We start from the raw sequence: 15,667 nt of genomic DNA on the forward strand, positions 1-15,667 counted from the left end.
AAAAATTGGTGGCGACTCCACAAATGCAGGCTTGTCAAACCTTTCATTAGTTTCAATGCCTTACAAATCGGTAATGGCCCATGACGTGCCTCGAAACTAACGCGCGGGTGTGCGAGGCGTGGGTGCCTGTGTCCACACATATTTAGTCATATTGAGAAGCCTCACCGCATTCTCGACTCTAGCATACACGTCCTTAACGCTGGACAACTCACCCGGTGGAAGTTTCATGATGATTTTCACGGTAACCCTCCTTCAAATTTGAGAGCCAAATGAGATTGGCTAAGGTGAAGGTCTTCCACATAAGTGGCAAGCTCATTGAAGCGGATGTATTAGTCTTGCACCGTCATTCCATCGGTCATCACAAATCGATCAAACTCCGCGCGGAGCTTGCATCTAACATGCTCGGGAATGAACTCATTCCTCATCTTCATCTTGAGGTTGGCCCATGGGATAGCAGCCTCGCCCCTTTCATCATAGAAGTCTCTCATAGCATCTCTTTCCTTATACCACCAACTCCCCGCTAGACCTCCAAAGTTGAAAGCGGCTTGCTCCACCTTGAGTTCTTTGGGACATCTAACCATCTCAAAAACATTTTCCATTTCTCTTACCCAATCACTAAAGCGATTAGGCTCGCCCACTCCAAGGTACTTGGTGGGTCGGTGACATGAGATAGCGGTGGTCACGGCTGAGGCATCCATTGCCGCGTCCCTCTCCATAGAGACATTCCGAATAGCTTCGGTAAGAGTTTCATTTTGTGCAATGATCCGGTATAGCTCTGTAATACCCCCATACACCAAGGTGCCTTACCAAGACCACCTAGTACGTGAGAATGCTACCATCTCGGTTACCCGAGGCATAGTAATCGAAAGTGACCATCAAGAAACGTACTTCAAGTAAATAAGTTTAAAGTGATTATATCAAAACCAAAACTGAAAAGTACGATACAACTGCTCCAAACCAAAAAACCAACTAAGTAAATACAATGTCATGACACAACAGTGGAAGACTACTATCTGACTCGTGGTGACTCCATCCTCAGCTAATCCCACGCATATCCAAGAGATACATGCTAAACAACTGCTCACCATCCCCGAATGGATCACCACGGTTTTCAAAAACATTTAACGGGGTCAGTTACTGCATAAACAATATAAGACAAAACAACAGACAATTACACAATCAAAATCCCCCAACACTGTCACATCACCAATCATCTGACTACACACTAAAGTGTGTAGCCCTACCAGGATATCCATCGCAAAAGATATTCCACACCACCAGTGGGAGACCGCAACCATTCCCACCTAAGCCCCGTTCATCTCCATCGAGCGAATAACCCATGTTCCTTAATGTGCACCTCTTCCTTGTGACGGGAACCACAAGGGGCGCATCAAGGGCGTGAAGCCGCTCCCGCAAGTGACTCCACTCAGCCGAGGGTGGACCTCGCGAACTACAGACAAACACAACCAATCACAATACCAATGTAAACAATATCAAAACCAATTGTGGACATGGGCCACAAGCCGGTCTGCGGGCGAGAGCCGCCTACCGGTCCGTAGTCACGGGCCACCTGCACGCCAAGCCAAATTGTAGACATGCAGCGGTCTTTTGAAAGCCACTCTCGGTGACGTAAAAATGCTTTCAACCAGATCGCTTTAGATCGGTCGGTTTCGTCTCGGCAAAGGTCTCGAAACGATACAGAGATTTTCGGAGTCGCCACCAAGCATTTGTGGGATGCTTGGAACCCATTCGAATCCACTTTATACCTAGGTCAATCAAGGCAAAAAACGGTGTTTGACATAGGTACTAAAGATAAGGACTCGTCCCCCTTTTAGCATTATATGCCTAAAATGACTCTCGTGCGCCCTGGATAAGGCCATCCACTATCCAAAGGTTCTGAGTAAGGGGTGAGGATACGTATTGGGAAGCCCTTTAATAGGACACCCAGTCCCGCCCGCGTTAGTGGCCTCTACTGATCGATCGTGGTTGTTTAAGTACAAAAGTTGATAAGACGGTGTAAATGCATGAATGCACATCCAAAAGTTTAACCTAACATGTGAGAATTTCCTAAGTCGGTTTGTTTATCCATGTACCAAGTAATTGGTGTCAAAGTTGGATTTAGATTGATTTGCATGTAAAAACGGAAATTAAACACCCATTTACCAAATTCGGATTATAATGCTTAACACGATCCATTTATTTGAAAAAGTGTGTTTAATGACAAAGTGTAAAAACATAAACTTGTCAATCTGATCCATCACAAATTCGGGTTAACCATAATCGGGATTGTCCTAAACAAGTGCTAAAACGAGACACAACAGTGCCAGGCAGCCCCATGGAGCCTATTGGCGAGGGAAAGGGGTCTGCTCTGTTTTTGAAATGTAGAAAACAAGGGCTGCCTTGGGGCGCGAGCCATAAGCCGACCCAAGGGGCGTCTCCTGGTTGTTCAAAAGGTTATTTAAAACCGTTTTTTGTGATTAATGATTTGCAAGTATTATTTGCATGACTCAGAATAATTACTATTATGTTAGTAGTATTAGTTGTCGGATTCGCAAGTTTGAAAAGTATACTTTACAAATAAAAATGTAAAATGTTTGATTTCAACTAAATATGTTAAGTTCATTTATTTGTAATTAGTCGATATTTATCGCCGTACTCGGATTAAGCCGACATTGTATAAAGAACCAAGGATGATTACAAATTATGACTAATATATTTACAAATGTAAACAAATGAGAGAAATGGTAAATAAAATAAAGGGGGGGGGGGGGGTTAAAATACCCTTTAATTTTTAATTAACCAATAATATCATCGAGTCACGGAATAAACCGTCATGGTATAAAGAACCAAGGATGATTTTTGTAATGGTCAAAATATGTTTATAATAAAAATGAATTAAAATGATAAATAAAAGAAAAGGAATTCCTTTAAAATGTAATTAACCAATTAACATCACCGAGTCACGGATTAAACCGTCATGGTATATGGAACCAAGGGTGATTATAATTTATAGCTAAAACGTTTGTCATAAAAAATGATTTGAAGTATTTGAAATGGTAAAAATCGATTGAAAATAAGAAAGAAATAAAGAGGAAAGACGAGAACAAACACGGATGAGTCTGACCCGATAACCCACAAGAGGCGCGAACCTCTTTGCGTAGCAAAGGACTTCTGTCTCGGGCTAAAACTCGGTTTTGGCTCGTCTAACCTATATTTGAATCGTGTTATGCATTGTTCATGCATATAAACTCATAAAAACAGTAAAGACATGAAATAAATGAGATATTTACACCCTCAAACTTACGTATTTTGATGTTTGTGACGTAGACGACTTTAGAGACGGTTTTCTCGTAGCGACTACTCACGATCAAGAAGTTTAAAAGAGTGCCTTAAAAAGCATTTAGTTTTGAAAATATGTTGAAAATATGTTAATTAAAACATGTTGATTGATGAATTGAGTTGGTCGAATGGGTCGGTCGAATGCACGACGACGGTACCAAACAAAATGCGTAAGGCTTGTGTTTACGATCGGTAGGTCGTAAACACGTGTCAATTTTTTGATTTAGGAAGTCGGGTCTAGAAGTTTAAGAGAGAGGTGAGGTGGCGGACACTCGTGTAAGTTTTGTGGTGTGTGAAGGTTGGTATTTATAGAGTAATGGGGGTGGTAGCAAGTCGGTTAAGTTTGCTTGTTGGCCAAGGGCATGCCTAAAGAGGCGCGAGCAACCTAGTGACTGAAAGGGGTGTACTGTCCCATTCAGAAAAATGGATTTTGCATTTGTTCTAACCAATGTTTTGTTGGTTATGATTTGTGGTCTTTGATGGTTGCCTAGCCGTGTAAGCTTGATCTTGGGTGATATTTAGGTTAGTATTTTGTGTCCTTGACTCTGGTTTGACCCGTGTGAGTCGGGATTTGAATTTCGAGTCGGTTTTTGGCCCGGTGTCGGTTTTGACTCTAATTAGTTTCATTTTAATGGAAATGATATGATAAAGATATTCATGGCATTATTTTCGACATTCGAGATTTGGTTTGACTCGGGTTGACTCAGGCTGACTCGAGTTGCGGGTTTCTGAGTCGATTTTTGGCCCGGTGTCGGTTTTGACTCTTATTAGGGTCATTTTAATGGAAATGACATGATAAAGACATTCATGGCATTATTTTTGACATTCGAGATTTGGGTTGACTCAGGTTGACTCAAGTTGCGGGATTCTGAGTCGGTTTTGGGTCCGAAGACGGTTTTAACTCTAAATAGTGTTATTTTAATGCAAATGAAGTTAGAAAACCATTTATGAAATCATTTTTAATATTCGAGTAGTGCATTAAACCGTCTCATGTATAGCCAATCCACGCACGCATATCAAAAACACGTTATAGTCCGATCATCATCGGGTGGTTTTTGGGAAGTGCAGATACTGGGTATCTACAGAGCCCCCACTTTGACTGAGGCTTGGACTGGGCGAAAGTCAAAGTATGGCCTCCAATTCAATCAAATATTACAACCTAAAGACCATTGCGACGTCGAGGCGACTCAAAAGGGTTTGAGCCAACGACCTGCCGTTGGGAAGGGCGACGTCGAGGCGACTCGGGGTTTCGAGTCAAGGATCTGCCGTCAGGAAAATTTTAGAGTCTGTGGACTTCTGATTCGGGGCTATTAAAGTCCATTAGACTACGTATAAAGGCTCGCCAGCCATAAGAATGAGTCATACCTGAGGCATCTTCGGAATACGTCCTTGAATTATTTGCGCGCAAAGGCTCGCCAGCCGTGTCGAAGGTGTGTTTTGAGGTTCGCCAGCCTTAAGAAGGAGTCATACCTGAGGCATCTTTGGGATATATCCTTGAATTTCTTCTAGTGTGCGTGAAAAGACTCGCCAGCTTTGTTGAGGGTGAGTTTTGAGGCTCGCCAGCCATGTTGGAGGTACGTTTTGAGGCTCGCCAGCCATGCTGAATGTGCGTTGTGAGGCTCGCCAGCCATGTTGAATATGCGTTATGAGGCTCGCCAGCCATTGATGGTCGAATGATCAATTGTGGGAAATAGCCTGAAACATCCGGCTTATTTCAAAATATTGTCTGGTAATGACTTCCAACCAGGTTGATATTGATAGGTTTGGCTAGGGAGCAACGAACTCCAACTTGATGGGGTCCTAAATGAACTCTATGGGGATAAACCATCTGAGCTAGGCTCTCTGGAAAACCATTTAGGGAGAGCTTTGCGTCGGGATCGTGAATGATGTTGCAGAGATCTTTGAAAGACTTGTGTGACTTCTATTTGAAAATTGGCACTCGCTGGGGAGTTAGAAACTTCTCAGGACTCGCCGGGGATATGAAATGCTGCTCGTATGTAATTAATGCGGTTAAAGCCCTTGGACTTGACGGGTCGTCGTTTGTTGGGAAGAACCCAGTACTCAATTGGAGTGAGTTTGTCTTCTCAAGATTATTTGCATGGTTAGTGGCCACACAAATCCGCAGTCGCATAGACAAGCACGTTGAATGCAAGCATATAAGCACGTAAGCACATAAGCATGTCAGTAATTAGAATATAAGCAACTAGCATGTAAGCATATAAGCACGTAAGAACATAAGTACGTGAGTAGTTAGCGTATAAGCAACTAGCATGTAACGTCTCACGTGAAGGGAGATAGAAGTTTTGAATGTTTTGAAGCTTAAAGGCGAGTCTTGTTACTCGTAGATCTGTGATTTGATAAATTGGAGACATGTGATCGTTGCCACATTGACTCAAATGGACGCATATTGACAGACTGACAAACAGATGGTCGTTAACGCGATACAAACTTGGTATCGACACGACACGGAGGTGACTCTAACAGACTTTGCACATATAAGTGCAACTCCTTAGCCAAGAAAGGGTGACAACGCGCATCAAATCCTTGGAGTAGACGGTCCGCTCAGCTGGGGAATATGAATTGATTATCTTCTCCGGACATCCTCGCCACCATTTGCTCGTTTGAGATTCTTCCCTGAGGCATGATGATTCGGAGGGCGGAACCAAGACCTTGTCATTGTCCGAACCGAGCACTAGGCTAAAGGTGGTTTATTTTGGACTGTAGTTGAGACTCAAAAGATGTTTAAGGATAAAGGACGGCTGGCATCTTGAAAGAGAAGCCCCCAGAGTGAGAAGGTGGGAATTTGACAAAACATGGAATGGGCGACGTCTTAAGGAAGAAGCCCCCAGTAAAAAGGTATAAGATTAATTTTTGTTGCTGGGTGGGCGGCTTTTGAGGATTGATGGTGATGGTTGAGATTGAAATGGGTGTGCGGTTGTGTCCTTGTTGGGGGACTGCCTACGTATTCGCGTGTTTGCGAAATCAAACTAGATCGTAGTTCTGAGCTGGTTATTGAGGATTGAAAATTGGTAATGTTAGGAAAGGAGTATGCGGTTGTGCCCTGGTAATAGGACTGCCTACGTATTCGCATGTTTGCGAAATCAAACCAGATCATAGTTCTGCGTGTGTGTGCAATGGGTTACAAATTAAAGGTGTGAAAATTGAATGTGTGTGGGAGTGTGGTTATGTCCTAGTAATAGGATTGCCTATGTATTCGCGTGTGTGCGAAATCAAACAAGATCGTAGTTCTGAATTTGTGTTGAAAATTGATTTTGAGGTTTATGGTTGTGTCCTTGAAGGACTGCCTACGTATTCAAGTGAAATAAAACCAGATCGTAGTTTTGAATGTGTGTGCCTAAGCGATTTGTTAGTGTTAGTTATTTAGACCAAATTAATACACATCTTATGTTACAAATTAATTTTAGGTGGTCTAAATCTACATACATGCATAAAAAATATGTAAAAGAGATGGTATAAAACCATCTTAAGACAAAAATCCTTACAATGGTTTAAGGCAAATAAGGGCACTACAAAGGTCTTCTACCTTTGTAGTTCTTGAGCTATATGAATGTGGATGATCCTCCAAATACACCAAAATTACCAAAATAGGTAATCTCCTAAGGTGACACCCAAGATTAACCCAAAATACTACTAAAATTAATAACTAGTTAATAGTAGTAGTAACCTTGTAATATGTATATTTTATGTACTAATTAATATTATTACATTGATAATATTATTAGTTGATATTTATATGTGTCTTTAGATGAAAATGATGAACAAAATAAGAAGAAAACATTAGTCTCCAAGAGTAGTGATGAAACCGGTTATGGCACCCTTAAGACCAAGATTGTTCTTCAAATTTTTCTAACTACTAAAATGAGGTGAATACTTGGGTATTTATAGCCAAATATGGGGAACAAAAGGAAGTGGAATTTGCCACTTAATGGACACATGTAGTCCTCTAAAAAACGGGTACATATGGACTGTATTTGGTCCATTTCGGTTCGACATTTGCCCCACAAATGCGTAAGTCTTATATTTATTTATATTACATAATTAAATATTAATTTAATTATTTAACACTTAAATAATATAAATTAACTATCAATGAGTACTTAACTATTAAGTAATCATAAGACCATTTTATCAACATACAATGTGTCAATATTATCCCAATTAGCTAATTTTACAACCTCTTGTAAAATATAAATAGCTAATTAATTCCACCTCAACACATATACACATATCGCATAAAATTAATTAATTAACAATTAATTAATAAATTCTAAATTATTAATATATTACTTAAATATCACATAATTAAATAATAAGTCTTCTCTGCCCGAGTTCGTAACCCGTCATCAAATAATACTTTTACGTGACTAATTAAAAGTCAAATAATACAAGGAATTAAATATCTCGTATCTCATACAAATAATTAATTCATTCTATTTGGGCGTCATCCTATAGGTGTGACCTAAAGGGATCAGCTGATCACCGCTGTCACACGACAGTATTGTCAAACTCTAGTCAGCCAATCATTACCGATTAACGATGACAAACTGACAAATAAAAAGATAAATCCCTGATATTCCTTTTACGAGATTTAATATGTAAACGCATTTATTGTGGAGGACACTACTCCAACAATCTCCCACTTGTCCGACACAAGTGTGCGTTACCAATCCTCTTGTCCAATAATATCTCCCACTCAATGCAAGATGTCTTTCAGGTCGATCTTGCACGTGATCAAATAATAAAGTGGTTTCCTCGATTAGGAGCATGACTGTCTGACCGGATAATCTACTATAGATCTCATCCGATCGTGGCCACTCATTTCCAGTCACCTCTCCTCGAGTGACCTTGGGATAAAATATGACATAAATGGACCATCCCGTTGACCTATCTTCTTCGTTCGATACAGATCACAATGACCCAGTAAATGCTCATCGGCCTCCTTTTACGCTGCGACCTAGAACAAAAACCGAAGCCACCGGAAAACCGCACCAACTCAGACAAATAGTCGCCAGTCTAAAGAATTGACTCGAAGGAATAAATAAAAATCCTCGCCACGACCTAGCAACAAAAGGACTCTATAAACGGTCACTGTCCGACAAATTGTCTCACAATCTGCCTATGTAATCGATCAGTCATCACTATGACCATATGACAGTCGAAACTGTCATATATCGCCTTACAATATAGTCACTCTGAGACGTCACCTCATTAAGTAACTAGGGACAAAATACAATGTTAATCCAGTTCACTTTAATAGGTTTCGACATTGTCACTACAACCTATTTGGAGAAAACAAACTATATAAAATTCAGATATAAAACTGAATGCAACGATAAATGTAGTTATCATATATGAAATAATAAATACAATATTTTGATTATTACATATCATATAATTTACAACAGCTCTGGCATTCATCTCAATCCCATCGAAACTACATGACTATCATGATTAGCTTGAGAAAATGGCTTGGTTAGAGGATCAACTATATTGTCAGCTGCTCCAACATTACAGACTGTAATTTTCTTCCTTTCAATTAAATCTCTAATTACATGAAATTTCCTAAGTACGTGTCTAGACTTGTTACTAGACTTGGGCTCTTTTGCTTGAAAAATAGCCCCACATTTATCACAATACAAAGTGATAGGATCCTCAGCGGTTGGAACTACTTTCAGTCCCTCTAAAAATTGCCTAATCCAAACAGCTTCCTTTGCAGCTTCAGAGGCTACAATGTACTCAGCATCTGTTGTAGAATCAGCAGTCACAGACTCTTTAAAACTTCACTAGCAAACCGCCCCTCCGTTCAACAAAAAGACAAAACCAGCCTGGGATTTCAAATCATCCCTATCGGTTTGGAAACTGGCATCCATATAACCTCTTATACGTAATTCAGATTCTTCTCCAAACACTAAGAATGAATCTTTAGTCCTTCTCAAGTACTTTAGAATATTCTTGACGGCTATCCAATGACTCTCACCTGGAGTTTTCTGAAAACGACTCGTCATACTCAAAGCATACGAGACGTCAGGAAGAGAACACATCATAGCATACATGATCGATCCAACAGCGGAAGCATAGGGAATCAATTTCATGCGTTCAATATCCTTAGGTTCAATAGGACACTGTGACTTACTCAAAATGATCCCACTGCTCATAGGTAGAAAACCTCTCTTGGAGTTTTTCATATTGAATCGGTCAAGAATCTTATCGATATAGGCTTCTTGACTCAATGCTAATATCCTTTTGGATCTATCCTTATAGATCCGGAAACCCAAGATGCGCTGAGCTTCTCCTAAATCTTTCATTTGGAAGTGATTTCCTAACCACTTCTTGACAGAAGCAAGCATATCTACGTCATTCCCAATGAGTAATATGTCGTCCCCATAAAGAAGTAAGAAAACAACTTTACTCCCACTAAACTTCATGTATAAACATGGTTCCTCAACACTTCGAGAAAAACCATTCTATTTAATAACATGATCAAAACGATGATTCCAACTCCTTGACGCTTGCTTAAGACCATAAATGGATCTCTTAAGTTTGCATACTTTGTTGGGATTTTTAGGATCCACAAAACCCTCAGGTTGTGTCATAAACACTTCCTCTTCCAGAAAACCGTTCAGGAAAGTGGTTTTGACATCCATTTGCCATATCTCATAATCATGAAATGCAGCAATCGCTAACATTATCCGAACAGATCTAAGCATAGAAACTGGTGCAAAAGTTTCGTCATAGTGTAAACCATGAACCTTGGTGGAACCTTTTGCCACCAATCTAGCTTTGTAGACATCTTTATGTCCATCCATGCTGATTTTAATCTTGAATATCCACTTACACTGAAGAGGTCGAACATCTTTAGGTAAGTCAACCAGGTCCCATACCTGATTATCGTACATGGAATCCATTTCGGATTGCATGGCCTCGAGCCATAGCTTAGAGTCATAACTCGTAATAGCTTCTTTGTAGGTCTTGGGTTCATCACTTTCCAAAAGTAAAACCTCATAGTCACCATCTTCCTCGATAACACCAAGGTATCTATCAGGCTGGCGACTAACCCTCTCTGACCTCCTAGGTTCAAAAGGAACAATAACAGATTTAGACTTAGAAGGAACATCTTCCTCTACTGTCACATCAGTTTGTGGCTCTTGAACTTCGTCAAGTTCAAATTTTCTCCCACTCTGTATTTTAGAAATAAACTCCTTTTCTAAAAAGACAGCTTCACGAGCCACAAACACTTTGTTCTCGTTACTATTGTAGAAGTAATATCCACAAGTTTCCTTAGGGTAGCCTACAAAAATACATTTTTCAGAACGAGGTGCAAGCTTATCGTCAGACTTGCTCTTGACATAAGCATCACAACCCCATACTTACATGTATCGTAAATTTGGGACTTTCCCTTTCCATATCTCATATGGAGTTTTGTCAGTTGCTTTAATGGGACTTTGATTAAGTGAGCGTATAGCAGATAAAATGGCAACACCCCAAAATGACTTAGGTAACTCAGTTTGACTCATCATCGATCGGACCATATCTAATAAAGTTCGATTCCTCCTTTCAGCCACACCATTTAATTTTGGGGTACCAGGAGGAGTTAACTGAGATACAATACCGTAATTTTTAAGGTGATCTTTAAAGCCATTGCTTAAATATTCCCCACCACGATCTGATCGTAATGATTTAATCTTCTTATTTAATTGGTTTTTTTACTTTATTCTGACTCTCTTTGAACTTATCAAAAGGTTCACTTTTATACCTCATTAAGTAGATATACCCATATCTACTCATGTCATCGGTAAAAGTAATGAAATAGTCATAATTATCTCGAGCAGTGACTGTCATTGGACCACACACATCGGTGTGTATTAAACTCAACAACTCACTAGCTCGAGATCCTTTTCCTTGAAAAGGTGAACGAGTCATCTTGCCAAGTAGACAAGATTCGCATGTACCAAATGATTCGAAATCAAAAGGTTTAATTACACCAGTCAACAGTAGTCTTTTAATGCGCTTCTCGTTGATGTGTCCTAATCGACAATGCCATAAATAAGATTGAATGGGATCACCAGTTTTGAGTCTTTTATTATCTAAATGATAAACATCGTTGCAAGTGTCTAGAATATAAATACCATTGATTGAAATAGCTTGGCTATATACAATCCCATTTAGGAAAAAAGTACAAAACTTGTCTTTAATTAACCCTTCTGTGTCTAACACAGATACAGATATTATATTTCTAGATAACGTTGGTACAAAATATCAATTATTAAGATGCAACTGCAACCCCAAAGCTAAACTAAGTACATAAGTTCCTACTGAGACGGCGGTTACTTTAGACCCGTTACCCATTCGGAGATCAACATCACCCTTGTTTAGCTTTCTTATGCTTTATAGGCCCTGCAAATGATTGCACAAGTGAGAACCACAACCAGTATCAAATACCTAAGTTGTATTTGAAGCATAATTTATGTCTATCATAAAAGATTCGGTTGAGAAATTACATGTTGGCTTCACAATGCCAGCTTTAATGTCATCCAGTTATTTCGTACAATTACGCCTCCAATGTCCCTTGTTATTAAAGTAATTAAAAGTATCTTTAAGCGGATTACCCTTTATAGGTTTAGACTTGGTAAAGCAATTCGCAATTGCTTTACCTTTGCCCTCCACCTGAACGGGCTTCTTACCTGCGTTTTACTTAAACTGCTTCTTCCACTTCACGTTTATCGCAAGCACATCTTTCCTCGTACTCCCACTCAATCCCATGTCCTTCTCTACTTGCACAAGCAGAGAATGGAGCTCATGTAAACTCTTTCTCATGTTCGTCATATTATAATTTACCCTAAATTGGGTAAACCCTTTGACGTGAGAGAGAGAGAGAGTGGAGCACTCGGTCCACCACTAGTTCGTCAGGGATCTTACATCCCAACCCCTCTAAAGTTTCCACGTACTCAATCATTTTAAGTACGTGTGAACTTACAGGTTGACCATCTTTGAGGTTAGCCTCAAATAAACGAACTGCGGTGTCATATTGAATTATTCTCGGGGCTTGAGAAAACATAGTTGAAAGCCTCGAGAATACTTCATGTGCATCACAAAACATGACACATTGCCTTTGTAAAGCAGGATCCATTGAAAAAATCAAAAAAAAATTAATTGCAACGAATTCCTTTTGATAATTTAAAAAAGTCTCCCTTACATCGGCAGTGGCCCTAGTACTAGGCGAAGGGGGAGAGGGATCGACAAGGTAGCGTAATTTGCCATCAGCTGTGACAACTAATTGTAGTTGTTCTTCCCAATCTTTAAATTACTACCGTCGGCTTTTAAAACATATTTGTCCATGAATGAACGTAGCCATGAATCTCTAGCTATAGTGACGGTTTGACTAGTAGAAGCCATCGTGATTACTACAAAAGGAAATAAAGGAAAGATTAACATTTATCGTTTTAAATATTGTAACTTGTGAAACCTCTTTCACAAGCTTCCATTTATATAATGATCTCCCACTGAATTATATAAACGATTACAAGATCCAATTTTACATAAACACGAGCACGGTGGACCGATTCAACCCATATTTATATAAATTTGTTGAGTCTACAACATTGACTGATTCTACTACTAGAACTCTTGGTTGACTATTATTTGGTAAGGCTTAATCTCAATTTTAAACAAATGTGAGACATCTTATCAATTTAATTGTCTATCACTTTTAAGTAAACGAAATTGGTGAATACTAGACAATTAATTTGATGACAACAAAATAAAACATGTAGTGACGATTTAGCATGAATGCATAATTAAACAAACAAGTCCTAATATGACCACCTAGTTAATCTAATTAACTTAAATTATTACACTTCGGAAACCAACTATTTGGTCCCTTGAATCTTCCTAAAAATGGCCTCCTTCTTTAGGATTTCGGAACGCCTTTCCGAAAACACCGTCTTCATGAAAATTCCGTCTTTTGATGCTTCATTTAATTACTAATAAATAAATTACATAATAATATCCTATTATACAATTTGTAATAAAGTTAAAATAAAAACTATTAAATAATTACAAATTAGGCGATACGAAATCGCAATTAATTACAAAACAAGTCGATATTCCCTTACATTACGGGAAATACCAACTTCTACCTATGACCATATTAGGAAAAATTATATAATTATAATGCTAGAAATCATTCATCTAAATGAATAATAAAATGCATTATGAAAATATGTCATGCCAAATCGTCTAACTTACCCACAACGATCATTTGAGCTTGCTTTGACGAAATTTTTACCAATAAAAATTCATAATCAACTCTTAAAACAATTTTAAGATATGCTAATGATACTAATCTGGTCTAATATCAAAATAATTATTCTCACTAATTATCTTGAATTAATATGGGGTTAAAACACAAATTATGACAAAAAAACATAATAATTCACAATTATTATGGAAAAATTCCATTTAATTATACAATTTATGGAGAAATAAATTTCAAGGTCATGAACATTCTTGTATTACACCAAAAATGACATGCAAGTGAAAATGTTTTGTTTTAAAATTTATTTAAAACGATTTTATAATTTAATCGGTAAAACAACAATTTTTACGATTTAATTCTAAATCAAACCATAAAAATTGAAATAACTTAAAATTAAAAAATAAAAATTTTATAACAATTTTCAGGAGCTAAAAATACAAAAATTTCGAGCCCAAAAATTAAATCAATATTTATTTGCAAAATAACCATTATTTACCAATTTGTATCAAATAAAAATCAATAAACTATCTAAATTAATCACATTAACTTAAAGTATCTTATTATCTCATAAATAGAACATGCATGTGGTTATTTCTAAATAAATATGTATAAAATTAACATGCAACCCAATTTAATTAACTCTTAATTAATTTTAATGCATTTTTATTCAATTTTATGCCATTTTAAGTTATAAAAAGTGGAAAAATATAATAAAAATCAAATTTTCGTCCCATATTAATCTAAGACCATAATACATGCAAGACCATAGTATGTGATAAAACTAATTTTAGTAACATAATATCAATTTTATTAATTTATCTCATAAATTACTAAAATCGTCTTAAGACAACATGCATGTATGTAAAAATGCTCTGATACTACTTGTTAGTTATTTATACCAAATTAATACTCATTTATGATATCAAAATTACAAATTAATTTTAGGTGGTCTAAATCTACATGCATGCATAAAAAATATATAAAAGAGATGGCATAAAACCATCTTAAGACAAAAATCCTTACAATGGTTTAAGGCAAATAAGGGTTCTACAATGGTCTCCTACCTTTGTAGTTCTTGAGCTATATGAATGTGGATGATCCTCCAAATACACCAAAATTACCAAAATAGGTAATCTTCTAAGGTGGTACCCAAGATTAACCCAAAATACTACTAAAATTACTAGTTAACAGTAGTAGTAACCTTGTAATATGTATATTTATGTACTAATTAATATTATTACATTTATAATATTATTAGTTGATATTTATATGTGTTTTTAGATGAAAATGATGAAAAAAATAAGAAGAAAAAACTGGTCTCCAAGAGTAGTGATGAAACCGGTTATGGCACCCTTAAGACCAAGATTTTTCTTCAAATTTTTCCAACTACTAAAATGAGGTGAATAGTTGGGTATTTATCGCCAAATATGGGGAACAAAAGGAAGTGGAATTTACCACTTAATGGACACATGTAGTCCTCTAAAAAAACCGGCACATATGGACTGTATTTCGTCCATTTCAGTATTTGACACTTGCCCCACAAATGCTAATAAGTCTTATATTTAATTATCTTACATAATTAACTATTAATTTAATTATTTAACACTTAAATAATATAAATTAACTACCAATGAGTACTTAACTATTAAGTTATCATAAGACCATTTTATCAACATACAATGTGTCAATATTATCCCAATTAGCTAATTTTACAGCGTCTTGTAAAATATAAATAGCTAATTAATTCCACCTCAAAACATATACACATATCGCATAAAATTAAATAATTAATAAATAATTAATAAATTCTAAATTATTAATATATTACTTAAATATCACATAATTAAATAATAAATCTTCTCTGCCCGAGTTCGTAACCCGTCGTCAAATAATACTTTTACGCGACTAATTAAAAGTCAAATAATACAAGGAATTAATTAATTTTATTTGGGCATCATCCTATAGGTGTGACCTAAAGGGATCAGCTGATCACCGCCGTCACACGACAGTAATGTCAAACTCTAGTCAGCTAATCATTACCGATTAACGATG

The sequence above is a fragment of the Silene latifolia genome, chromosome 10 (assembly GCF_048544455.1).
Source record: "Silene latifolia isolate original U9 population chromosome 10, ASM4854445v1, whole genome shotgun sequence".
Classification (NCBI taxonomy): Eukaryota; Viridiplantae; Streptophyta; class Magnoliopsida; order Caryophyllales; family Caryophyllaceae; genus Silene; species Silene latifolia.